Here is a 25,812-nt window from a genome sequence, read left to right on the forward strand (position 1 = left end):
GTAAATTTAATGATGTTCATTTAAAGAAATTCAATTGGTGCAAATGTTCCGTGCCAACTGGCACGGAGGATGAGCTTCATTTGTAAAGGTTAAAACTAAGTTTTGACACCATATATAGATTCTACAAACTCAAACCTTGATAGGGAAGGTGATCTTAGAGAAATCCAAGTACCGTAGGGCCATAAGTGGATTTTGACTAAAATTCACTGATGGACCTACACATCTCTGATCGAGCCCATTTCAAGTCTTACGAGTTTCTAGTATTCCACGAACTCCAACGGTGCTATCAATTACTAATTTAAAGATTCTTAGAAGTGATCGAATGTTATGAAACATCTCAGCTTTATTTTGGGCTTGATATACTAACATATCAGGCCTAACGTTAGGCCTGATAGGTTGGGACTTTGGCTGCTTTGTTCAGCCGATCACTTATAAAGGTTAAAACGGAGCATGAGCTTCATTTGTAAAGGTTAAAACTAAGTTTTGACACCATATATAGATTCTATAAACAAAAACCTTGATAGGTAAGGTGATTTTAAAGAAATCCAAGTACCATAGGGCCATCAGTAAGTTCTGACCAAAACCCACTGATAGATCTACACATCTCCGATCGCGCCCATTTCAAGTCTTATGAGTTTCTAGTATTCCGAAGACTCCAACGATGCTATCCATTACTAATTTAAAGATTCTTAGAGGTGATTGAACGTTACGAAACATCTCAGCCTTATTATGAGCCTGATATGCTAGAATATCAAGCCCACGTTGGGCCTGATATGCTAACATATCAGGCTCAACGTTGGGCCTGATAGGTTGGGACCTTGGCCGCTTTGTTCAGCCGATCACTTCCAAATTCTTGCTCCACAAATATAAAACTTGACACTATCTCTCCCTTCTATAAACTATAAGCTTACTACAGATTGTGAAAAAGTATAGAAATTCCAGTAGGCCAGGTCCAACAGTGGGTTTCAAGGGTACGACGTGTAATTGGAAATTGCTAATAGTAGTGCAATATCACTTTAACCTCTAAGTAAGTTGTCACTAAAAAATAAAATGGTGGTGCTTGATGTTGTTGTAAATTTAATGATGTTCATTTAAAGAAATCCAATAGGTGCACATGTTCCGTGCCAACCGGCACAGAGGAAGAGCTTCATTTCTATTGGTTAAAACTAAGTTTTGACACCATATATAGATTCTACAAACTCAAACCTTGATAGGGAAGGTGATTTTAGAGAAATCCAAGTACCGTAGGGCCGAGCCATAAGTGGGTTTTGACCAAAACCCACTGATGGACCTACACATCTTTGATCACGGCCATTTCAAGTCTTATGATTTTCTAGTATTCCAAGGACTCCAATGGTGTTAGCCATTACTAATTTAAAGATCCATAGAGGTGATCAAACGCTATGAAACATCTTAACTTTATTTTCGGCCTGACATGCTAACATATCAAGCCCAACGTTGGGCCTGATAGGTTGGGACCTTGGCCGCTTTGTTCAGCCGATCACTTCCAAATTCTTGCTCTACAAATATAAAACTTGACACCATCTCTCCCTTCTATAAACTATAAACTCACTACGGATTGCGAACAAGTATAGACATTCCAGTAGGCCAGGTCCAACAGTGGGTTTTAAGGTCCATGTGATTGGAAATTGCTAATAATAGTGCAATATCACTTTAACCTCTAACTAAGTTGTCACTAAAAAATAAAATGGCGGTGCTTGGTGTTGTTATAAATTTAATGATGTTCATTTAAAGAAATCCAATATGTGCACATGTTCCATGCCAACTGGCACGGAGTTTGAGCTTCATTGTAAAGGTTAAAACTAAGTTTTGACATCATATATAGATTCTACAAACTCAAACCTTGATAGGGAAGGTGATTTTAGAGAAATCCAAACTCGGCCTCTCTACCCAGCCGATAGCTTGCTCACTCGATCGCCCGCTCGACTTCTTTGACCGACCAACCACTTGCTTGCTTTGCTCGTCCCGCCGCACGCTCACTCGGTCACTTAGTTTTTGCCCGACCGGCCAAATACTTGCTCAGTAGCTGGCTCGCTCGGTCGAACACTCGCTCGGTCACTCACCCGCTTACTAGCTCAACCACTCACTCGTTGGGTCACTCGCATGCTCACTCGCTCAGCCGTTCGCTCGCTCGCTTGGCCGCTCACTCGCTCGGCCGCTAGCTTGCTTGGCAACTCAGCCGCACATTCGCTCGACCTCTTGGACTACTCAGCTGAACCACCCGATCGACTAATCTACTTTACCATATCGTCTACTCTGCCCAGTCGGGCTCTCTGTTCGACCACTCTGCCCCCTTGGCCTCTCTGTCTTATCGACTAGTCTGAAGTCAGTACTTGACAAAAATCATTCCCCGCTGGCAACCTGAGATTATCAGCTCAGGTCATTTCAACAGATAAGTTGAATTTAATTTTGTATATTTAAATTCGGCTAATTCCCTAGAATCTTTGACAGATTGTTTGTCTAACATTAATATCCACACTAGGATATTTTTTATTTTAATAAAGTATTTTCACCTAGGGGTGTAAACAGTGGCATCCGTTGTCTCCCCAAAAAATAGTGGACAACTGAAATTGGTCATATATTTTTGAAAGGCTCTTGATATAAGTTATCCACTATACTACTTTTGTGAAAAAATATTTCAACTTGGAACGAGTGCCCGTCGACTCTCTTCTCTTGTCAGAGCTACACGATTCATTTCTTGTCATCACCATAGATTCTTGTCCCTAAAAGTCATAGTTTGAGGAAGCTTAGGTTCGGTTTTGGTACCTATAGTGTGATTTCAAAGGTTGTAATATGCGGTGAGTGAAAGTGGAAGTGGAACATAGTCCTAGCTCAAATTTCTATTATTGGTTCAATTTTTGGGCATTTAAATGTTCGTCTATTTCTTTTTATTGTATAAATATTTTTTATCTAATATATATTTTTTTAGTGATTTTTCGAACACCTGTGTCCGAAAAATATAATTCAGATTTAAAAATCATAGATCCAAATATATTAGGTCAAATTAATTTTTGAAGACATGGATATTATCATGAGAACTATACAAACACTTAGAAATTGATTTCATGTCATTCTAAACTCTTTGACATTAATTTGTAACTCTAACAAGTTCAACTAATTAAATTTGCTTTCTAATTCTACCATATTCAACTTCATTTGAAATTCATCTATTTAACTTAGCTATGAAAAAAATATATTTGGTCAAAGAAATATTTGAGGGTATGTATATAATAAGAAGAAATAGACGAAAATATAAAAATTGGTTTCATCTCATTCCGAGCTATCTAAGTTCATTAACTGACTTTAGAGATTTTTTTTTTTAAATTATCAAATTTTGTGACAAATTTAGTATTCTTTGCAAATTTGCAACAAATCCATTAATTTGTTGCAAATTCTACGATGAATCCATGGATTACAACAAATTCCCTATTCGTTGCAAATTCTTAGTAATAATTCGGTTGTAAAATCTGCGACAATTTTTGGATTCGTTGCAAAATCAGCAACAAATATTATTTTTGTTGCTAAATCTGCAACGAATAATTTCTTTGTCACAAAAGTTGCGACAAATGTTTTTTTTGTCATTGATTTTGCTACAAATATTCATTTTTGTCGCTAAATTACAACAAAATTTAGTGACAAAATAGTTTTTATTGCTGATTTGCGATGAAATATTTCATTGATAAATTAATTGCTAATTAGCAACAATTTGTAGTTTTGTGGCAAAACTCATTGCAAATTTGGTATTAAAAAATTCATCGCAAATGTTTATCCCTAAATGACTGTTTTTTTAGTATAATTTATGGTCATAAATTTTAAGATTTGGTTCATTAATTGAGTTTTGTTCTTGAATAGGTGTTAAAGAAAGATTTGGAAATCGACATATAGTTGTTTCAACTAAAACCAAGGACTAAGGTAAACATTTTTAAATTTAAGTTCATTTTCAGCTCCTTAATTTAATATTTAGGCTTTTGAATTGTGAAAATTGACATACACTAATGTTTGGAATTAAAAAAAATTAGCTTATATTTTTTTTTAAAGTATTTTTGAGTTTTAAAAGTTGGATAATTCAATTTTGGAAGTGTTGATGCTTTATAATTGTGAAATCTATTTTTTTTAAAAAAAAAATATTGTGTGTAATTGTGAAGTAAAATGCAAAGTTTAGGACTTTTAATAAATTTTTTTTACTATTTGTTTCTAAATAGTTGGAAAAATATAGTCATTAAATTAGGTAATTAAAAATCTTATGATAATGATAAATTAGGTGAAATAGCAATATTGAGATATATTTTAAAAAGATGCGAGATGAACAAAGCATCTCCCCCTCCACCACCTACTTCTCCGCATCCTCTACCATCTCTTGATGCTGACTTGAATTAATATCCTAGTGACCTAGGTTAAGAAAGAATATCCTCGAGTATAATGCACATAAAAAGGAGATTGCTCAATGTTGCTATTTGCATAAAAGGTTCATTTCAACCTAAGAATTATAAATTTCCTTAGCGTTCTTGTCCAAAAGAAAAATGAAGATTTTGAGCTATATGTTTCAGTAATCATCCTAATTGCCTAGAGTATAATTGTAAAAGATGAAACCTTCTGTCTTTATTGATAATTATTCAAAGATAATTATAATGGTCAAAGTGGTAGTAATTCTTTTGTTAATAAGGGATTTAAAAATTTTAAAAAAAGAGAAAATTTTCGTAAACATGTTAGAAATAAGAGCAGCAATTACAACAGATGTATGATAGTGACTTATGACTTAATAAATCAAAAATAGCATATTGAAAATTATTTGACCAATCAGTCTAGTTAGGTAGCTGTCGATTATCATGTTTATTTGACAGCATCAATTGTTTGTATAAGATCTCTTATGCATTAAGGATTACCATTTTGTAGTCATGATGAATCCATAGACTCACTCAATCATGGTAATTTTCTTGAACTATTAAGATTTCTTGCTAACCATAATGAGAATATCAATAAAGTTGCATTGGACAACACTCCCTCAAACCTCAAACTGATATCGCCTAATATTCAATAAGATATTATCAAATTCATTACCTATTTAACCACTAATTCTATTCTTGGAGAACTTAGTGATGAATTATTTACTATATTAGTTGATGAGACTCATGATGTATTTGTTAATTACGGTTTATAGATGAAGGAAAAATATTGTTGAACGCTTTCTAGATATTGTACATGTAAGTAACACTACTATCCCATCACTTAAGATTGCTATTGATTCTTTATTGTACCAACATGTGTTATCTATATCTAATTTACAAGGGCAAGGATACAATGGAGCTAGCAATAGGAGAAGAGAATTTAATAGCTTAAAAAGCTTAATTATTATGGAAAACAAGTATGCTTATTGCTCATCAACTGCAACTTACATTTGTAGATGTTGCTGAAAATCACCTAAGAAAGTCTATTTTTTGATGTGGTTGCATTGTTGAACAAGATTGTTGGAGCCTCATACAAGCGAATAAGCATATTTTGTAAGAAACAATTTAAAAAGTTATTGAAGGAATTTGCAGTGGTGATATCTAACAAATTGGGTGGAATGACTAGAGGGGGTGAATAGGCCTATAATTGAAATTTAACTTTTCTCTTGCTAGCTAACTTAACAAGAACACACACTAGAAGTTAGAATAAAATAACATAAAAGAAGAGACAAAGAAAGGCAACCAGATAGTTGTTAATTCAAGGCAATGGAAATGCACTAATATCTCCTTTTTTTTCAAGTAAGGTCGGAGGTAGAATATCCCCTTACAATGTTTGAAAGTGAGAGTTGAAAGTATAGTATTTGGAAATCAAAATAAAGATGGTGTATATTAATTTCAAGCTCAAGTGGTCTTTTTATAACCTTCTAGTTGAAAATAGTCGTTTGCTGACATGACACATTTAAGGCATCTCAATTGATCGGAGATGTCTCAGTTCGGCTGAGTGTGATCCACATCGCAACATCTTTCTAGCTGATCTGACAGATTGGAGGCACCTCAGTTCATCTAAGGCACCTCGGGTCGGCTGACATGGACTCTACTACTTATCCACTCCACAATGACTCCTTCTGATCATTCGAGGCGCTTTAAGTCTTCAGGGTGCCTTGAGTTATTCGAGGCGCCTAGAATGGTCAACCTTAGAAGTTGACCATTTTCTATTATGCTTACTTGGATGATGCTTTGATTGTCCGAAGTTGAGCTCATCCGAATTCAACTCCGACCTTCTCCTTGAGCAGACCTTCTCACGACTTCTCATCCCTCAGATGTGTCTCACACATTCACAGCTCCTTGTCCCTTGGATGCATCAAGCCCGTTGACTCGGTTTCATGTAGTCCTTTTGGCTCGTTGTGTCTTTTGCTCAAGTTCTTATATTTTCCTAAGTCTCTGCACGCTTAGACACAAGATATCAAATCTTCAAAGTCTAACTTAACCTTGTTGTCTTTCATGTTAAAACTGTGGCTTACTTGACGTGAGGCATAAACAATCTTCTCCTTTTTTATGTGAATCAACCAAAGTTAAATTAGGGTCTAACAACATTTTAAAATGAAAGTAAAGCAAAATAAATAGTATAAGCAAGGGAAATTTTGCAATCTCCCTCTAAACTTAACCCATATTTTTCTCCTCCTTTTATCACATCAAAAGTATGAGAGTTGAAGAATCCTAGAAAAGAATTAAGTAATTGAAATAAAACTCAATATATCTTAGAAAAATAATCTCGGAGAATTTTATATTTCATAAATTCAATTTTTGAAAAAAATATTTACAAGTAAAATAGAATTGCAAAATTATTTCCTCTAATAGAAAACATGTTGTTCTATCATAAAACATATTTAAAAAATCTGAGCAATATGTATATCAGAAAAGCATTTATTAAACAAACATTTCTAGGAACAACAAAATTCTAGTATGATAATAGTGATTTTGGAACCTTAAATAAATTTCTTCCTACTAGATTAATTAAATATTTTCTAGAGACTTATATTTTGAGATTTTTGTAATTTAACTCCTATGATTTTTTAAATGTCAATTTAGTCCTTCACAATATCTAAAATAGGAACGTCAGACAATTTTAAATATGAAACTTGTTCTTTTAACTTTGCATTTTCATTCTTAATTTTACCAAGTTCTTTATTTGAACATGCATTTTCTAATGTCATCTATAGATCATTATTAAGTTTCTTTAACTAAATATACTTAGTTCTTAATTTACATATGGATCTTGACAGTATTTTAATAGTATCATATAACTGCTCAGAGGAGGAAGAAGTCATACTTTACTTACCATTTCTCACGCACAGTTTAAGACTCCTCCTTCGATGCTCTCCTCGAATGAACTTTCACCTTCAATTATCTAGTGGTCGACCATCAATACTAATCCGACTATCTATTGGACTCAGACTCTTCAGATGATGAGTCAATTCATGTTACTTTAAGATTTTTGTGCTTTGACCCTTTGTTCTTTTCTTTTCTTTTATGCTTTAAATTAGCGCAATTGTCTTTGATGTGACCTTCCTCGTTATAATTATAACACCTTATTTTTCTTTCCTGCTTCCTTCATAGAAATTTAGTATCCTTGAAAAATTTACTCATTTTTCTTACTATATATGCTTCTTCGTCTTCGTCGAGTGAAGTTTTCAAATCTGGCTCGTTGCTTTTGGCTTGCAATGCTATCTTGTTGTTTGACTTCTCATTTTCTTTCAATTCTGTACATCTAGATTAATATAATTCTAATGTAGAAAAAGTTCTTCTAAATTACTTATCTCCAAATTTTTTTGAAATATATAAGAGTCTACTATCGATGTCCACTCTTGGGTCTTTGGGAAAGCGTTTAGCACATATCGAAGCAAATCCCAATTTGAGACCACTTTTTAGAGATTGTTGAGCCCTGTCATTATCTTTTCACTCTGGCATGCAGTTGTGCTACCTTTTCTCCCTTTCCATCTGGAGGTTGCTTAGCTAATTTTTGAGCAGATTTTGTCTTGCTAGCTTAGCTTCTGAGGTTCCTTCATAAAGCTCTAGGAACTTCTCCCAGAGTTTTTTGGCAGAGTCATATGTGTTAATATGGTTGACTTCTTCAGCTGATAGTATGCTTAGAAAATGGAATTCTATGTTACCACTAGCCATAAATTTTTCACTTTTCTTTTTGTTCTAGCGGTGTTCTTCGAGTTGTTCTTTGTCTTCATTTTTGGGTGCTTCAAAATCAAATTTAATACAAATCATAATGTCAAAATTAGTTTTGAAAAATGCTTCCATTTTGTATTTTCAAGAGATGAATTCTCCCTTAGATTTCGATGGATGGATGCTTGATCCAGCCATCCTCCTTGTTGCTTTAGATGACGGTTAGTCCTTCTAAAACAGTTGTGCATTGATACCAATTGATAAATTAGGCGGAGCAGCTAGAGGGGATTGTTGGAGCAATCGGCGTGACCCTAGATTTTGATGTTTAGGCAGAGGTTAAGTTAGGTTATTGTTATAGTTGATATGCACTTGTGAGTGTGCAGGATGTAGGTACAATAAAGTAAAGTTCAAGGGTGGAGGCTTGTTAGTGTAAGTCCAAGTGTAGTCTTAGCAATATAAGTCCAAGTATGACTTGGTAAGGTTGAAGTCCCAGAGCAAGGAGCTCTTGGCAATGGAAGATCCGATAATAAAGGATAAGGCCGAAGGAAGCTCTTTAAGGCAAGGCCTAAGGGGAAACATTTGAGGGACATAAGGATGAACGAGAAGGATAGAAGATAAGGTCGAGGTTATGTAGGCGAGGACGAGTACATGAGAGATTATACTCGGGATAAAATCCTAGATTTAGGATCTACCAGTTGACTAGTGAAATTACCAGTCGAATGGTGGGAGTGAACAGAATATTTCTATTCTCTTAACAGAAGTGAACCAGCTGACTGATCCTGGCACCATTTGATTAGTATCGAGCCGTTAGGGTATCACAGTCGATTTTCCATAGAGCCCAGTTGACTGGTAGCAGGAAAATAGCTTGGATGTTTTCCCCCAAGCTCTATATAGAGCTTGGAATGACTAGTTTGGGTGACGACAATAGACTTGGTTAAACCCTATTAGAGTCTCTAAAGCTTTTAATGTGATCCTTGTGTGTGATTAAGAGATTATGGCGAGGTTTCTCCACCGAGAAGGAGGATCAAGCTAGCCAGAATTATGATAATATCCACCGATGGATTAAAGGATCATCCATATTATGGACAAGCATGAAATAGGAGTCCTAATCTCCGAACCACATAAATCAATATGTTAGATTTGCTTTCTTGTTTTAGTTTAGCTTTTGTATTTATATTTCCACTGTGCGCTGACAAGTGTAGGAAGCAAACAAATGATTTAGGGTAGGCCGTCTATTCACCCCGTCCCCTTTAGTCGGGCATCAAGATCCCAATAATTGGTATCAGAGCGAGGCCACTTTTCATTGTGCTAATTGCCGGGAAGAGCAAGTGCTAGAGGAAGAAGATGGAGGCGGAAGGACCATTAGGATGGGATATCCGAATCCCACCTTCATACGATCGAGAATATTTCTAATATTGGAGAAAGCGGTTAGAGACTGGTTCCAAATGGATTGGTACCATTGGACAACATTAGAAGTTTCTTTCAAAGCTCCAATGGACAAGAAGGGGAAGCGCCTCCAGCCATAGTATTGGGTCGAGGAGTAAAGGCTATAATCAAAGGCAGACAAGATGATAATTAGTATTGTATTGAATCTATTACCTTCTAATATTGTATCACATGTAGGTGAGTACAAGTGTACTAATGAGCTATGGAGCAAAATGATTGCTCTTCATGAATATCCTACACAAGCACAAGAAGTGGAGGAGCCCAAAGAGAATGGCTCATTGATCTAAGAGGAGGACAAGGATCAAATGTGGAGACATGTTCAATATCCAATAAGGAGAAAGAAGTGGAATTGGCCACATCTTTGGAGGGAGAAGAGGTGGAACCGTCCACGTTTTCAAAAGAGGAAGAAGAATCTAAGATAGGTGAAGAAGAAGTCTTGGAAATTCAACCCTCAACCTTATCTATCAAGAAGAACGGGAAGAACCATATCAAGTGCTTTGAGTGTGGGAAAATGGGACACTGCAAAGAGTAGGGTCCCTGACTCAAGAAGATAAAAAAGATAAACCCTAAACCCACTAAAGTTTATTTAGAATTTAATGCGGATTGTAGGAAGGTTAGTGCCAAGAAGAAGAAGTGACACATTATTTGCTTCACATGTGGTAAAAGAGGACATTACCACACAAAGTGCCTAAGGAAGGGAGCGCTCATGAAGATGGAGCGATTGAAGCAATGGAGGAGCATGAAGGTAATCATGTTGGATCAAGACACACGTGAGAAGGGAGATGAATCATGTAGTTTTGAAAAACTTTTTGCTTTTTGAAATAAGTATGTAGCGAAAAGAAAACACAAAAGCAAAATCAAGTAAAAGTAAGAGACACGGTTCGATTTTACTTGGTTTAGAGACTTCGGCAACTCCTACTCCAAGACCCAGGTCCCACGAATCTATCGATGGATAATCCACTAAAATACCTCTTCTGAAACCACCAGAAGAGGGGATCGAGTACAATAGAAAGAATAAGACAAGTGTAACATGTTACACTTTCCTTTTGTAATAATTAAGTACAGAATCATAAATTCGTTACCCAACACCTTCGAAGATTATCGGATCAAGCTCGGTGGCTCCTCAGTAGTAGTCGGGTGTAGCAACGTTGTAGTAGAGAAGTAGCAAGAAGTCGGATAGTCAAAAAGCTAATCGGACGCGTAGAAGCTCGTATGGAAGTTGTGTAATGAAGCTTGGTCGAGACACCCATTTATAAGGTGTAGAAGGCGTCTTCCATAGCCTTAAAGGCACCTCTAACATGTAAAATCTGATTCCGAACTCGTTGCTCCTTATCTGCGGTGAAGTCTGAATTTTATCCTTTGAAATGCGCCTTCTATAGCATTGAAAGCGCCTTTCATAAGCAGTATGAAGACACCTTCCAATGCTTGAAGGTGCCTCAGGTACTGTTCACCCCAGGACTTTTTGCTCCTTTTGCCCTACAAGTTAGGTTAGTCCAACATGACAATATCTAAATTGTAAAATAAAGTTAACACAATAATAATATAATTAATTTATGACTTAGATACTGTCCTCCATACCAGGATCTAGTCAGGGTCTCAAATTAAGTTTTTGAAATGGATCTAAATTGGACTGACGCCTACAGTCCCCTCAACCGAGACGTGTCCTTACTTAATCACTCTCCTTCAGTAACATACCTTTACTTACTGTATGTCAAGTTACCACCTTGATGTTAATTACACCCACCAGGTCTTTGATAACAATGATTTTACTACAATATTTTAATTCATAAATGCATTCTTTTATGATCTTCTCATAGGCTAAACTCATACTTACATCACATTTCCTGAATTATATTTATTCTTAGACTTAATTGTAAACTATCTCATTATTATGATATTTGATGCTAATATTCAAATATGATATTTGTAGGATCAAAGGGGTATTGACTTGATCAGATCAAACCAAATTTGGGCTCAAATCTAAAACTAAACAAGGAGATCAAACTTTGGAGCCATCTGAACTGTCCATCAAGATTAAGAGAGATCTGAGCCATCTGTCAAGGATCTGGTCCATCCAAGCAAAGGGGAAATAGATCACAACCATCGATTAAGATCTACATCTTCTGATCCATATCTGAATTAATCCGACCGTTGATCAAGATCTGAAGCATTATGGACCGTCCATTCAGATCTGAGATGAGTTCAAATGAGAAGCTACAGTGGGGTTCTTCGTTCGTCAATTTGCTACAGGTGGAGCGCGATTGCGCAAAGCAGAGGAGAGCGATCTTCTTCCGATTTCCATCGTCGACGATCTTCTGAGGTCAAGGGCACTTCCCTTCCTTCGGTCATCATCCTCTCTACCGTCGGCGACGCCACTTCATCCCTCTGATCTAAATCTGGAAGCCAATTCTGTTGCGATTCTTGAGCGAAGAAGAAGAGGTTGTGAAGTGGAGTGATATGGAGGTTTGATCCCGATTCCCTCTCCTTCCAACCGGCGATTGGTGTGTGTAGATATTATGATCGTTTATACATGTTTTAACGCACATACACTTGCTTTATTTGTATATGTTCTTCGCACGATCATCTCTCCTATTGTTTATTCAGTATTAATTACTCTTTTGTCGGAGATCTGCTCTTTGTTTGGTTTTGTGTTGACAGGGATAACTTTTGGAGCGAAAACGACGATTGTCGATGCATCAGAGCAAAAGCAGTAATCTTGACACTGGCCGTGCAACCCTGCACGACCGTGTGGCCATTCCCGAGAGAGAGAGAGCAGCACACGACTGTGCGACCTTGCACGACCGTGCCTCACGACCAGAGACAAAGGATGACATGGCCGTGCGGATCTCGCACGACCATGCCACTCTACCCGAAGAAGGAGAGGAGCTAGCCGTGTGGATCTCGCACGACCGTGGCATGGGTCGTGCGACGCTCGTGCCCTAGCCTATAAAAGGGCTCTTAACCCTTCCCCTTGAGGGGGGAGCCGGAAAGAGGGAAATACACCTTCGTGCCATTCCACGCCGTCCCGGACCTCTGTTCGACGATCCAAGATCACCTCCATCACCTCATCAACTCCAAAAGCAAAGGATTAGATCCTAAAATCACTCGACGACATTGAATAAGCATCTCTATTCCCTCTCTCTTCTTGTCCGGGGATTGAATGTTTAATTATACTATGTCTTCGGGTTTTTCTCCTACGTCTATGGAGTAGATTCTTTGTTCTAGGATCAGGGAGTAGTTGTGGATAGGTTATGATGTAAGATTCATGCTTATGCTTTCACTCTTTGAATGATTTCACTTGTCTTGTTTCAATTTGATATGCATGAGACTTTTTTGCCATGTCGTATTAATTGATTGTGTTGGGATTGCTAATTTTGTAAAGAGAGGATTTTAGATCGTATACCCGAGGGGGCCTAGTGACAGGAGTAACCCGTTCACGGACATCTAGGATACTCCCTCGAAAGGAGAGGTAATTCCTCCACAAGGAAGTAAGAAACCAAACCAAACCCCTATCTCTATCCTTAATGATACCGACCAAGTTTGCATTCTTATGATCTACTGAGGTGCCCTAGTGACAGGGGTTAACCGTAATAGGATTTCACAGGGATCTTCTCTGTTTAGTGCTTAGGAATAGTAGCTATAACTTCTGATGAGTACATTTGATTGACAATAAGGAAATAATAGAACATGATGCATTAGTTACCACCACAACGAAACCGAACTCCTAGAGCTCTTCCAAAACCAAGTAAAACTCTCTTTCTCTTGCCAGTTGTCACATCTACTTCCCAAGTTCTTTTCTTCTCAAGAAACAGTTCACTTACAATCAACGGTAGTTTAGTTAATTTTATGTGAACAATCACTAGTGCTTATAACCAGTCCTTGTGGGATCGATAATCTTTTATTACTGACTACGTATCTGTATACTTGCAGAAGCGTAACAGCGATCACCTTCCTTGAAGATCTGAATGCATCCAATTGGTTAGGAGTGTTTGCTTCTACTTCCATTAGTTTTCTTGGTTGTTGCATCAATTTCTTGTTCTTGCTGTGTCACTGGGTAAGAACTGATCATCTGAAGATCCAGACATCTTCGTCCAATTCAGTGAGTGCTTGGGGTTATCCTAGCTCACCCGGGGGTTATCTCCTTCCCTAGATCGCAATTCTGTTTCTGTTCTTTCTAATTTCCAACTGAGATTGTTTGTTCTTGTTGCTATTCAGTTTCATAAATTTGAATTAGTTTAAGTTAGTTTCAATGTTCAGTTGTTGTTACTTCTTATTTGTTCATGTTCACATATCTGAGTAGATCTCCATCCATGTGACAAATGGTTGGATTTCTATTACATGTTTTGCTCTAGTTTTGTTCTTGTTTTGGCTCTATTATGTTTAACTTCTGTTCAAGTCAATATGCAGTAGTTAGGTTAGTTTAGTTTTATATTTGTCTTTGCTATTTCATATCTTAGTTTAGCTCCATTATGGTGAAATCATAGTATAGAGTGACAATGCGTTGTGGGATCACTATTAATGGATAGATAAGACGTTGTTCATTTCATTAGATTAAATTTCATATGTATTTTGCTATCTCATTTGTTAGGTTTAGAATCAAAACTCAAAACCCCTATTACCCTATCAAAATCTAAAGATTACAAATAAATTAATCCTAAGATACCATCATTGCTACATTTGTTGGGAGACGACTCGAGTCATCTCTATGCTACATTAGTGTAGAATGGATTTGGTCACTTAATTCTTTTGATACCCATTTGACGACAAAATTTAGGTTTATCAAAATTGACATCGTTGACGGGGACTGTAGCGGTGTTTGATACCTTAGGATTGTTTCTTTTTCTTTTAACATAAAAATTTGAAAAAAAAATTATTTCAATTGCTTTCATGTTCATATATCCATGTGTTTGATTTTATATGTTCCTGTATCTTCTGATCTTATTTGCTAGTTTTCAGTGTAAGAACAGGAAAGTTCTTTGACCACGGATCCATATTATCAGTACTATCAACCTCAGACTCGGTTCTATCAGCCTGAACATCAGTATTACCCACCTATGAAGCAGAAGGATAGGTATGAGTCATTTCCTAATACCTATAGTTCTAATATGGTGGATTATTCACATTTCAGGTACGAGGTTACACATAGTCAGTTTACTGAGTCCTATATAATATATCAAAGCCTACAAGAAGCTCAGAATGATTGTATAGCTATGCGGAAGAGGATTCGTGGTATTCAACAATTCAAGGAGGAGACATTGAGTGAATATTGGAAGAGATTCAAGGAACTTTGCTCTAGTTGTCCTCAACATCAAATCAGTGATTAGTTGCTTGTCCTACATTTTTATGATGGGTTGTCACCGTTTGATTTGTACATGGTAGATAAAGTTAGTGGAGGGCCCTTGATTGACAAAACTCCTGATGAAGCTATGAAACTTTTGGAAACCATGGCTGCCAACAACCCTCAACAATTTAGAAATGGACAATCAGTTACCTTAAGAGTTGATGAGACCATTCCTACGAATATTGAGGTGCTTGAGAAGAGGGATTGTAGTGTTTTTGATAGACCTGATCTTGATTTTATTACTTCACAGGATTCCTCTAATATTTCTTGTTATGATTTTGTAGTTGTAAGGATTTCTAGCTCTACTGATACTATTGTTGTAGATGTTGTTGATGATGCAAGTACTGATGTAGATGATAATGTAAGTGTAGGGGATTACACGTTGGAAGGAATACCACAAGAATCACCTTAACTAGATGTGGATGATAAGAATGTATGGACTTGTGCTATGGAGGCAAGGAGCCAAGAATCACTACCTGTGCCAAAACCAGAGCCTGAGCTATTATTTGATGATGATGAGGTCACAATCACATTTCAGAACCTCCAAATACTTTTCAACATGACAAAGTTAGTATTTCTTGTGATTTATTAAAAAATTTTATAGAGGTACCATTAATTGACTTTATTGGATGTGATGTATTTCTTGACACATGCTTTATAGGGTCTAATATTGTTACATCTTTTTCTTGCCTTATATGCTTGCAAGGGATGTCTACCTTCCATCTTTATATGCTACCAGAATGAATGCTTAAATTAAACCATCTTCAACCGCCGGGGCAAATTTTCAAAGAGCATATGGTGGAAGGAGAGGTTTTAACTTCAAAGCATAACATTCCACTCCCTAGGTGGATTTCACTTCTTAACTGACTCCAACCACCGAGAAAGACCATTTCATTACCGACGTGGATGCGACCTGCCCGGAATAAAGGGGAGTTTGTTCCTTGCTTATATTTTTGCTCTATACTTTTCTTTAATTTCATACTTTATATTTGCATTTTCCTTCCATACTTTGTACTTTGTTTAGTATACATAGCATCTCATTTTGAATAAAATTCTCCATGAAATTGTTCTAGTAATACTTTTAAAATGGTAAAAGTTCTTTAAGTTTGATCATCAATTTTAGGTCATCTTACATGATTGAAGTCTCTACTTGCATGATATTTGTTAGTATGGTGGTGGATTCCATTTTGATTAATTGAGTTTGATTGCAAAAATTACCTAGAGAGGACTACTACATGTCTATCCTTTATGTCTATTTTTGTGTAATATGCACTCGCAACAATTGAACTTTAGAACTTGCTTTACTTTTTTCAAAATCACAATAGTATATGTATGCATGGAAATGAAGGATATTTTTCATTCTTGTTCCCTCATAATTTCTAATTTCTAATTTCTAATTTCTTTCCTCATAATTTTCTTAAAATATTTTCATCTAGCATTTTAACCTTTGATCATCTTTGCTTATCATTCTTTTATTGAGAGTGTGGATAATATTCTTGATGAGTTAGATTACCAAGATGGACAAAGTTTTAAGTGTGGGGGTGAATTGCATATGTTTGAGGTCATGGATTACAAATTGATTGGAATTCTAAAATTGTGGAATCCATCTTGGTTGAGTTTTTTTTTTTAAAAAAAAATAAAATCCAGGAAGTTGTTTTTCTGTACAAAGAAACCAAGTTGTGTCAATTGCAGTTTTTGTACAGGAATTTCAGAATTCAGAGGTGTCCAGAATACTAACAGACCATGAAGGAGGAATTGTAAATCATTTAATCATGGATTGAAACCTTTTCTGGGAAAGGTATAAGCTGGAAAGGAAATTTAGGTTACTGCTAAAAATTGAAATTGATTTTTGAATTGCTGAACTTGGAAGTTTCTGCTATGTGCTTCATGGATGTTCAGAATTGCTCCAAGTTTGAAGGTTCAGCATGAAAATGATTACTGATTTTGTTGATAAGAAAGCTTTGAAATGTTAATGTGAGTGCTTGACATTAGTGATGACCTTCCTTCCAATGAAGTATATGAGATAGACAATGGAATCATTAGCTATGTAGAATCTTAAATGTAGAGAGTTGCATTACATAAAACAAAAGAAGATAAAAATTTGAAGGAGCTGTTGTGTGCCAAGATTAACTGGAATTTCTGATTAGTGACAACTTCAAGAGCAGAGTTTCTGAATCTTGACGACAATATAAGTTGGGAGAATGATTAATTATTTTTAGAATGCCAAGTCAATTTCAGGAATCTAAATTCTGTCAAGAAAAAAAATGAAAATATTGTGAATTGCAATTCAGTTTTTCACAATTGTCGAACTCTATTGTAACCTTTAAGAACATTCCAAGAAACAAGTGATGAGTATTTTCTATTGGATAGAAAGAAAAGGAGGAAGGAATTCGATAAGAAGTAAACTGATCAGAAGTGGAAAAACAATGCATTAACAGGAACCTATTTATGTGTGCTTAAGTTTCAATCAATTTAGTGCCAAATGAAGTCTTATCCTAAACTTACCCTATATGATTCAAGCTTAAGTTCTTTCTAGTTCAGATTCTGTAACTAAAGTGTTGGAATGCAGAAATTAGAGTGCTTGAAAGGATATGCAGGGATTAATTGTTTTTTTCATATAAACAGCTTGTGCAAGCTTCCAATCAGTAAAATAACAAGAGGAGTACCTGATTTTTCAGTACCATTGAGTGTAAAAGATCAATTCTTCCATGATTCAAAGCATGCAATTACAATGGAAGGGGTTCCTGAAATTGCCCAGCTCCACTGTAGTGCAAGGAATCAGCAAGTTGGCATGATTGTTGCTGCTAAGGGAAGCTTCCCAATGTTAATATGAGGCCCAATGAAGAACACTTGATCAGCAAGGGGACCAGCAGCTTTATTTCTAGAAGAAATGCTAAGAACTGAATTACAAAGAGGTAGAATTCAGAGAAGAGAAAAAAAATGGTAACCTTGTTTTTGTGCCAAATCTTCCAGCTATCTCTAACCAGAAACAAAGTGAATCTCTACTCATATCAAGTTAGTGTTAAATGATGCCTTATTCCAAACTAAATTCTCTATGGTTAAATTGAGGAGACACTAAAATTCTATTTCTGAAATTCTGAAATCTAAATTGCAGAAGTTTGTTGCGAGTTCTGGAAATTATTCTTTGAATTGATTTTGAGTATCACAATTCTTAAGCTTTCATGAAGCAAATGTTCTTGTGTGATCTTTGTACGAATTCAAAAGGAAGGTTGTGAACTGTAGCTTGGTAGTCTTGAAACTAACTTAAAATCTAGATTCAGAGAACTGAGATAATTGGATTCATTGCTTAAGTGGAATTGGTTGTGGTTGAGGTCTAAACTAGAGTGGATATGAGTTGTTGGATAGTTGAACTGATCTCATGGTTTTCCCATTATTATGCATGAGAATTTCTTGAAGAGATAAATGGAGGAAGAGAAATGTAAAGAGAAAAATTCAATAAATGAAACTATGAAGTTGTCGAATGAATGTATTGATCTTAGTTTGTTGTGCCAATCGCGTGCTGGAAATTCCTGACTAGTTAAACACTAAGATGAAGCTCTTAGTTACCCATTTTCAAATGGTAATATCTCTTTTACAAGGCCCTGAACTGCAAGAGTTCACTACAACAAAAACCCTTATAGACATCAGTTTTCCACCGGTGTCTATTACATTTTCGACCGATGTCTATGAAGGCGATGTAAAAGGTCAGCCATTTTAGACATCGGGTTATAACCGGTGTAGTATCACTTAACGACATCGAATGTAAAACCGATGTAATATTATATGTTAATAACACCAGTTTTGGCAGCGGTATACGACCGATGTAATATTAGTTAATGACACCGGTTTTGCAGCGGTGGAAAGTCGATGTAATATCAGTATTGTTTAACGACACAAATTCAATTTCTGAAATAGTGAAAAATCAATATTATCACCAAGCAAATCATAAAATTAAGTTAATATTATTAATTCACTAAGAAAATCGCAAATAAAAATGCACCGATGTATCTAAACACACCAAGTCAATATCCATATAACCAACACATAAATATTCTTCTTACAACATAAAAAGATAATAGATATTGTACACATCAAGTCAGTATCCATAAATTACACATAACTATTATTTTTACAACATCAAAAGGTAATAGATAGTACACAAATATTCTTCTTACTGGTGCCAACGTTATCCTTCTTGCTCTGTGCAGAGATTTAACTAAATCTTCCCCAGTAGTTTTATTTGTTAATAGACAATTCTCTTTATCTATTACTGGATGGGCACCTCTGCTTGTTTGATGTCCTGAGGGTGACAACTGATTAGTGATTCTTTGTAAATCATTCCTCACCCAAGTAGAATCCTTTACCACACTTGTTACCTGGTTGGGTTATTAGCATCTCTTTGAGGAGGCTGAGCCGTTAAGTTTTGCTGATGGTAAAACTGACCGCTTGTAATCACAGACTCACAACTGGTGTTTCTTGTTGTCATAGATGCCTGAATGTTTAGTGACAAATAGTAAGATCGATTACAAACTTCATACAACAGAGTTTAGTGTGTGTTTTCAGAATTGAAATTGAAATATGACAAATATTTCATAAAATTACATTATTGTTCATAATGGATTGCCAAAATAACAGCAGCTGTGAGGAACTACCTATCCAAGTCGAAACAGATAGATAACATATTTAGTTCTTGTACTAGATGGAGTGAAAAGATGAAAATATTTGATAGATACGATAACAAATACAATAAGAAAATAATTCAAACAAGAACATTGCATTTTTTTTGTGATAGGCACTTCAGAAAGTATGATAAGCTTAGTTTAAGCATACATACATTTTGCACTTGCTGGCGCATATGGCCATTCTGATAAACAAGTTCAGACACCTGCTTTTGCAGCCGATCATTTTCTTCCATTAACAGTTTATTCATAGCACTAAGCTTGCGATTAACTGTTAGGAGCCAAAAGGATTCCTTCCTCTGCTTTTCCCGACATCTAGCAAAAGAAAAGAGTGAATACTACAAATTTGACATACAATTAATGCATTACATATTATTTATATGCTGATAAGTATCAATCCTCTACCACAATTCAATGGTCAAAACTTTGACAGGAATTAACAACTACAGAAAAAAACTAAAATTTTGACAAGAATCTTTAGATGTCTTTCAGATTTTTTTTTTGGCAAAATACATATATACATATTAGAAACTTAACCCAAAATATAAACAGATACCAAAACTTCAACACCTGGAACTTCTGAAACAACAAATTTGCAACACTTAAAATATGATCAAAGAAAAATACACTAATTCACCAAACAAAGAACAAGAACTTGTCCCCCAGGTCATCTTAAGAAATTCCAGATATTTATCTACAGCAGAACAACATCCTAGAAATGCCCTCATTAAGTTACAAAATTCAATCCTCAGACTACTCTGATGGGCGAGTATGAGAAGAAAAGAACCAAAATTGCTCAGAAAGGTAATGGATAAATAAAGTAAACCTTATGCATACACTAGCACATAAAACTCCTTTCATATTTCTAAGATTTTATTGATTGCGATAGAATGGACAAAGAAAAAGTGGAGTCGAAACGTACAAACAACACTAATTCTTCTAAATTCGGCATAGATGTAACAGTGTGAGATAAATGAAATTTATGAAGTAAACAAAAAATTGAAGTGTGAGGTAAAAAACTCTAGATAAAAGTGGTTGTCACCTTGGCAAACTTATCTGAAGAACCTGTTAGAAAATGAGAGCCATCTGTAGATTTTGATAGGGAGGTAATCGTTTTCTGATGACCAATTTCTTTATCTGCCTCCTTCAGCAGTTTGCCAGTCTGAAAAGTTCACACAAAAATACCACAATGAATACACATGTTGCCCAATGACAACAAGAATGAAATTGACTGTGCTGTGATGAAGAGTTGGGCAAGGTCTTGACTAATTAAAAAATGAAATCAAATAAGTCTAAAATTTTATATATCTTAGATTTTGTACTGCTATTCCTTGCAACCGATTTGATTTCCTTGGCTCATCAAGAATGAAATGATAGTTAAATTAGATATGATAACAGTCTCTTATAATTATATGTTGTCAAACGGCATGAAATTTCCTTGAAAGATAAGAGCCACCACAAAACATGGCAAACATGAAAAGTAGACCATGTGAAAGAATGATATATTAGGAACTGGTACAATAATTGTAGGGGGGAGTAATATGGTATCAGAGGGAAAAAAAAATCCATACTTAGCTAACGTCACATCACAAAACAGCAAATTTACATATTAGAAGATAGAAACATCCATCAGGTCTTTGGTAAATAATTCCAAGAAAATGAATAGCTTATACATAGGTGATATGACTGATTCAGTAGTTTCTGCACAAGCAAACATCATGAAATGACTGTCCTATAGCAGTGAACAGATGGTGAGAACACTAAGGTTATACATAGGTGATATGACTGATCATGTTTCAATTGAAATCCTAACTTCCTAGGAATACAAAGTCATTGGACTAGAACTGCTAGATTAGTCAATTGACTATATTGACTAATCTGATGATAAGCAATCTATAGTGCTAGCTATAACAGCATGAGCAAATTTCAGTCATGCATGAACCTACAAAGTAATGATAGTTCAATAATTATCTTGTACATTCTCGTGGAGCCTACCTCAAGGCCAAGGCAACATTATGTTAAAGAACTTTGATATGTAGTTAAGATAAAAGCTAGCATGTTAGAAGTGTAAACAAAGTATATTTTGTTTAATTAATTCCAGCTGTGTGTCCATACGGCGTGACGTGACTGCACGCATCCTTTAGCTCTCTTGGGTTGTACAGGTAAAAAAATTACACCTGCTCTTGCCTATCACAGGAAAAAAAGAATAAATTAAATGTATTTGAATTAACTGATTGAATTTTAGGATAAACATCAAATAAACTAAACCGAACAAATATGGATTAATTTTATCAAAAACTAAATTAACCGATTTCTGATATTTTAACTTCATTTTAACTTTCTAAAATTAATATTGATTATTTCTTATGGCAAAATTAATCTTTCCTCTTGCTCACCGTGAAAGCAAGCTGAGGAGTGAATCGATAATCTATTCTAATATACTTTCAATTCTTTGAAGAGTGATTGGCAATCAAAGGAAAGGGGTAAAAAGGGCAAAAAGAAGAGTAGAAGTAGATTACAAGGCTGGAAATCAAGAGGAAAGGGGGAAAATGGAATAGTAGAAGTAGAACGAGAACAAAGAATACATCGAGGGTGCTACTTGCGAAGCTTGCGGAGGATGTTGGCAGCAAGAGCAAACAAACAGAAATTATTTTCATGAAAAAAGTAAAACTTCACTATATTCATCGAACTAGTAAGCTGTGGAGAAGTAAAAAAGAGCAAACAAACAGAAAAAAAACTGGACAACCTTAAAAAGAAAATCAAAACCACGACAAAATTAGCAAGTGGATGGCCAAATGAAGAAATCTCAACGGAAATAGCTATTGAACAAGAGCGAGCTAAAAAGAAACTGAATCGAACAGCAGGAAGAGGAGATGGAGAGAGAGAGAGGGAGAGAGGAGGAGGAGGGTCGACCTGGAGCTGGCGAATTCGTAGAGCTTCCCACGGGATGAAAAGACGATGAGGCTGATCTCAGCATCGCAGGGCACAGAGAGCTCAAAGGCCTTCTTCAGAAGGCCTCTCCGGTGCTTGGAAAAGGTCACCTGCCAACTGCTCAGGTTCTCTATCCTCCTCATCTGCATCTTCCCCCTCACCATGTCGACCGAGCAACAAAATCAACGAGCAAGGAGCTCCGATCAGTCATGGCCACACGAGGATCGACAAGGAGGGATCAGATCGGAAGAAGGAGATGAGGAATCAAGGTTACCAGATATGGGATTGAGAAAGAGTGGAGGAGGACGACTTCTAGCGACCCGGCGACGACTCCAAGGCACACAGACAACCTCTTCTCACCAAAAGCGAGGAGTTGGAGGAGATGCGGTGTGGTTGGAAGGAGAAGCAAGGGAGTCGTGTGTTGATCCTGATCGGGAGAGGAAGGGGCGTCGATCTAGGAAGGGGAAGGACGACGCAATATAGGTTTAGGTTTGGAAGGAAGAGTGAAGTGTTACAAATTTTGGCTAAGTATTGGAGGGGAAGTTAAATTATTTTATTTATCATAGACACCGGATTTTAAAAACCGATGTTAAAATTGGTGTCTATATACGAAAAAAGACGCTCATAGACATCAGCTAAAAAAACTGATGTCTATGAACGAAAATCTGCGCTCATAGACACCGGTTTTTGGAAAAACCGGTGTAAAATACTCAAAGACATCGGTTTTTGCTTAAAACCGTTGTTGTTCCACCGATGTCTATGAGGGTTTTTGTTGTAGTGGTTCCAAGTCAAGAATTAAAATCTAGCTCCACATTTCAGAAAACCAGCCTCACTTCTGATAGCTTCTCCAAGTTATGAAATCTGATATTCAAATGAAGAAGTTGCTAGTCTGTGATATTTTCTTCTAGTTTCAAAGTGACTCCTAAATCTGGACTTTAACTCAGGGATTGAATATATGAATTCCATCTTAGAGAGCTCCCTAAATTCAGCAAGAATCAGAAAACAGAGGAAATGGAAATGAGTTTTTGAAACTGAATTCTAATTCGTAAGGTTGTTTGCAAAAGTTGAATACTAATTGAATTGTTAGAACCTTTTCTTTCTTCTTGCTGCTACTAACTGAGGATGCTTTAAATGAAAGCTCTATACAATAGAGGTTGAAAGTGTACAGAATTTCAAGGTTCTGAAAATTTTGGTTCTAATTCATTGATTTCAATGAAATTCACATTATGGGCTTACTGATTTGGCTATAGTTAGTTGGATCAAGTGGTTGTTGAACTGAACAAGAACCTAAAATTGAATCTGATTTCTAGAATTCTGAGCTTGTCTTGTGGATTCCTCTGATAAATTTTGGGATGTTAACAGGAATTGTAGAAGTTCTGGAATTTTGCAGAATTGTAGAAATGAAACCACCAAGTGCATGTTTAGTGCCAAACCTCTATGATGTTTTTGATTAGTAACATCATGAATTCAGTCTCTTTTCATTCTGGGGAAGAACTTGATATTTGCTGTGGCTGAGACGTGTTAGGGGGGAGTGTGAAAAAAAAACAGTGGCAAATAAAGAGAGTATCAAGTGTGGAGAGAGTATCAAGTAATTAGATAGTATGATATGTTGCATTGTTCGAGATAGACAATATTTTAAGTGTTGGGGGGGGGGGGGGGGGGGACTCTTCTTCATAAGGTGATGTGAGATTATTTGAGTTTCCAAATTCTGAAATTGAAGTGTAAAAAAAAAAGTAGCAATGAAGAGTATCAAATAGAGAGGATAGTGTGCCAAGATTCTATGGTAGTGATCAAATTGAAAAAGAGCTTAGCTTGATCTTTTGTTTTGGCATCGACAAATGGTGTTCTTTATTCCCCATTATAAATTCTTTGATACATCTCAAATTGGTCAACTCATCAAGTGTATTCCTCTAATACTCTCATTTCTTCATTGATTCCCTTTCTTTTGCCATTTTGTTCACTTCACTTAATTCTTTTTATTTCCATTGCAATTCACAATAAATCCTTTTGATTCATGTATGCTATGCTTTATATTGGTGGAGAAGTAGAAAATGAGCAAGCTTATGGTAATGAAATGTTATGAGTGGCATTGAGTTGAGCCCCATTTATATACATGTTTGAGTGTGAGAGTTAGAATAGGTGAATACCTTGTGAGATTGCATCTTACTTAGTTTTTCAATTGAATTGAAACCATCATACTTACTAATTATTGTTTGGATTGAATTCATGATTGTTTATGATCTTTAGATGATCTTAGTTAAATTCTTTTTACCATCTTCTAAGTATTGCTAGGAAAATATTAGGAAGATGGTTTCTAGTTTGTTTTCTTCTATTTAGTTTGCTCATTCGGGAAGAACGAGAATAAGTGTGGGGATTTGATAACCATGATTTTATTACAATATTTTGATTCATAAATGCATTCTTTTATGATCTTCTCATAAGCTAAACTCATACTTACATCACATTTCATGAATTGCATTTATTCTTAGACTTAATTGCAAACTATCTCATTATTACGATATTTGATGTTAATATTCAAATATGATCTTTGTAGGATCAAAGGGGTATTAACTTGATCAGATCAAACTAAATTTGGGCTCAAATCTAAGACTAAACAAGGAGATCAAGCTTTAGAGCCATTTAAACCGTCCATCAAGATTAAGAGAGATCTGAGCCATCCATCAAAGATCTGGTCCATCCAAACCAAGGGGAAGTAGATCACAGCCATCGATTAAGATCTAGAGCTTCTGATCCAGATCTGAATTGATCCGACCGTTGATCAAGATCTGAAGCATTCTAGACCATCCATTCAAATCTGAGATGAGTTCAAATGAGAAGCTACAGTGGGGTTCTTCGTTCATCAATTTGCTATAGATGGAGCGTGATCGTGCGAAGCAGAGGAGAGCGATCTTCTTCCGATTTCCACCGCTGGCGATCTTCTGAGGTCAAGGGCACTTCCCTTCCTTTGGTCATCATCCTCTCTACCGCCAACGACGCCACTTCATCCCTCTGATCCAGATCTGGAAGCCAATTCTGCCGCAATTCTTGAGCGAAGAAGAAGAGGCCGTGAAGTGGAGTGATCTAGAGGTTTGATCTCGATTCCCTCTCCTTCCAGCCAGCGATCGTCTTCCTTGAAGATCTGAATGCATCCAATTGGTTAGGAGTGTTTGCTTCTACTTCCATTGGTTTTCACGGTTGCTGCATCAATTTCTTGTTCTTGCTGTGTCACTGGATAAGAACCGATCATTTGAAGATCCAAACATCTTCATCCAAT

At 36.1% G+C, this 25,812-nt stretch overlaps 1 long non-coding RNA gene across 3 annotated transcripts; it reads right to left on the minus strand.

Annotated features, from left to right (window-relative positions):
• Positions 1-19,072: 19,072 nt before the first annotated feature.
• LOC121996561 lies at positions 19,073-23,011 on the minus strand. Of its 3 annotated transcripts, XR_006116116.1 has the most exons (6): positions 22,521-23,011; positions 21,723-21,794; positions 20,650-20,769; positions 19,763-19,922; positions 19,305-19,420; positions 19,073-19,228 (listed from the first exon to the last, which is right to left on the minus strand). It is a non-coding gene; the product is annotated as an uncharacterized LOC121996561 (long non-coding RNA). The 3 variants fall into 3 exon arrangements; XR_006116115.1 differs by having other exon boundaries at positions 19,073-19,420; XR_006116117.1 differs by lacking the exon at positions 21,723-21,794 and having other exon boundaries at positions 19,073-19,420; positions 22,521-23,010.
• Positions 23,012-25,812: the final 2,801 nt, after the last annotated feature.

Source organism: Zingiber officinale, chromosome 6A (genome assembly GCF_018446385.1).
Source record: "Zingiber officinale cultivar Zhangliang chromosome 6A, Zo_v1.1, whole genome shotgun sequence".
NCBI lineage: Eukaryota > Viridiplantae > Streptophyta > Magnoliopsida > Zingiberales > Zingiberaceae > Zingiber > Zingiber officinale.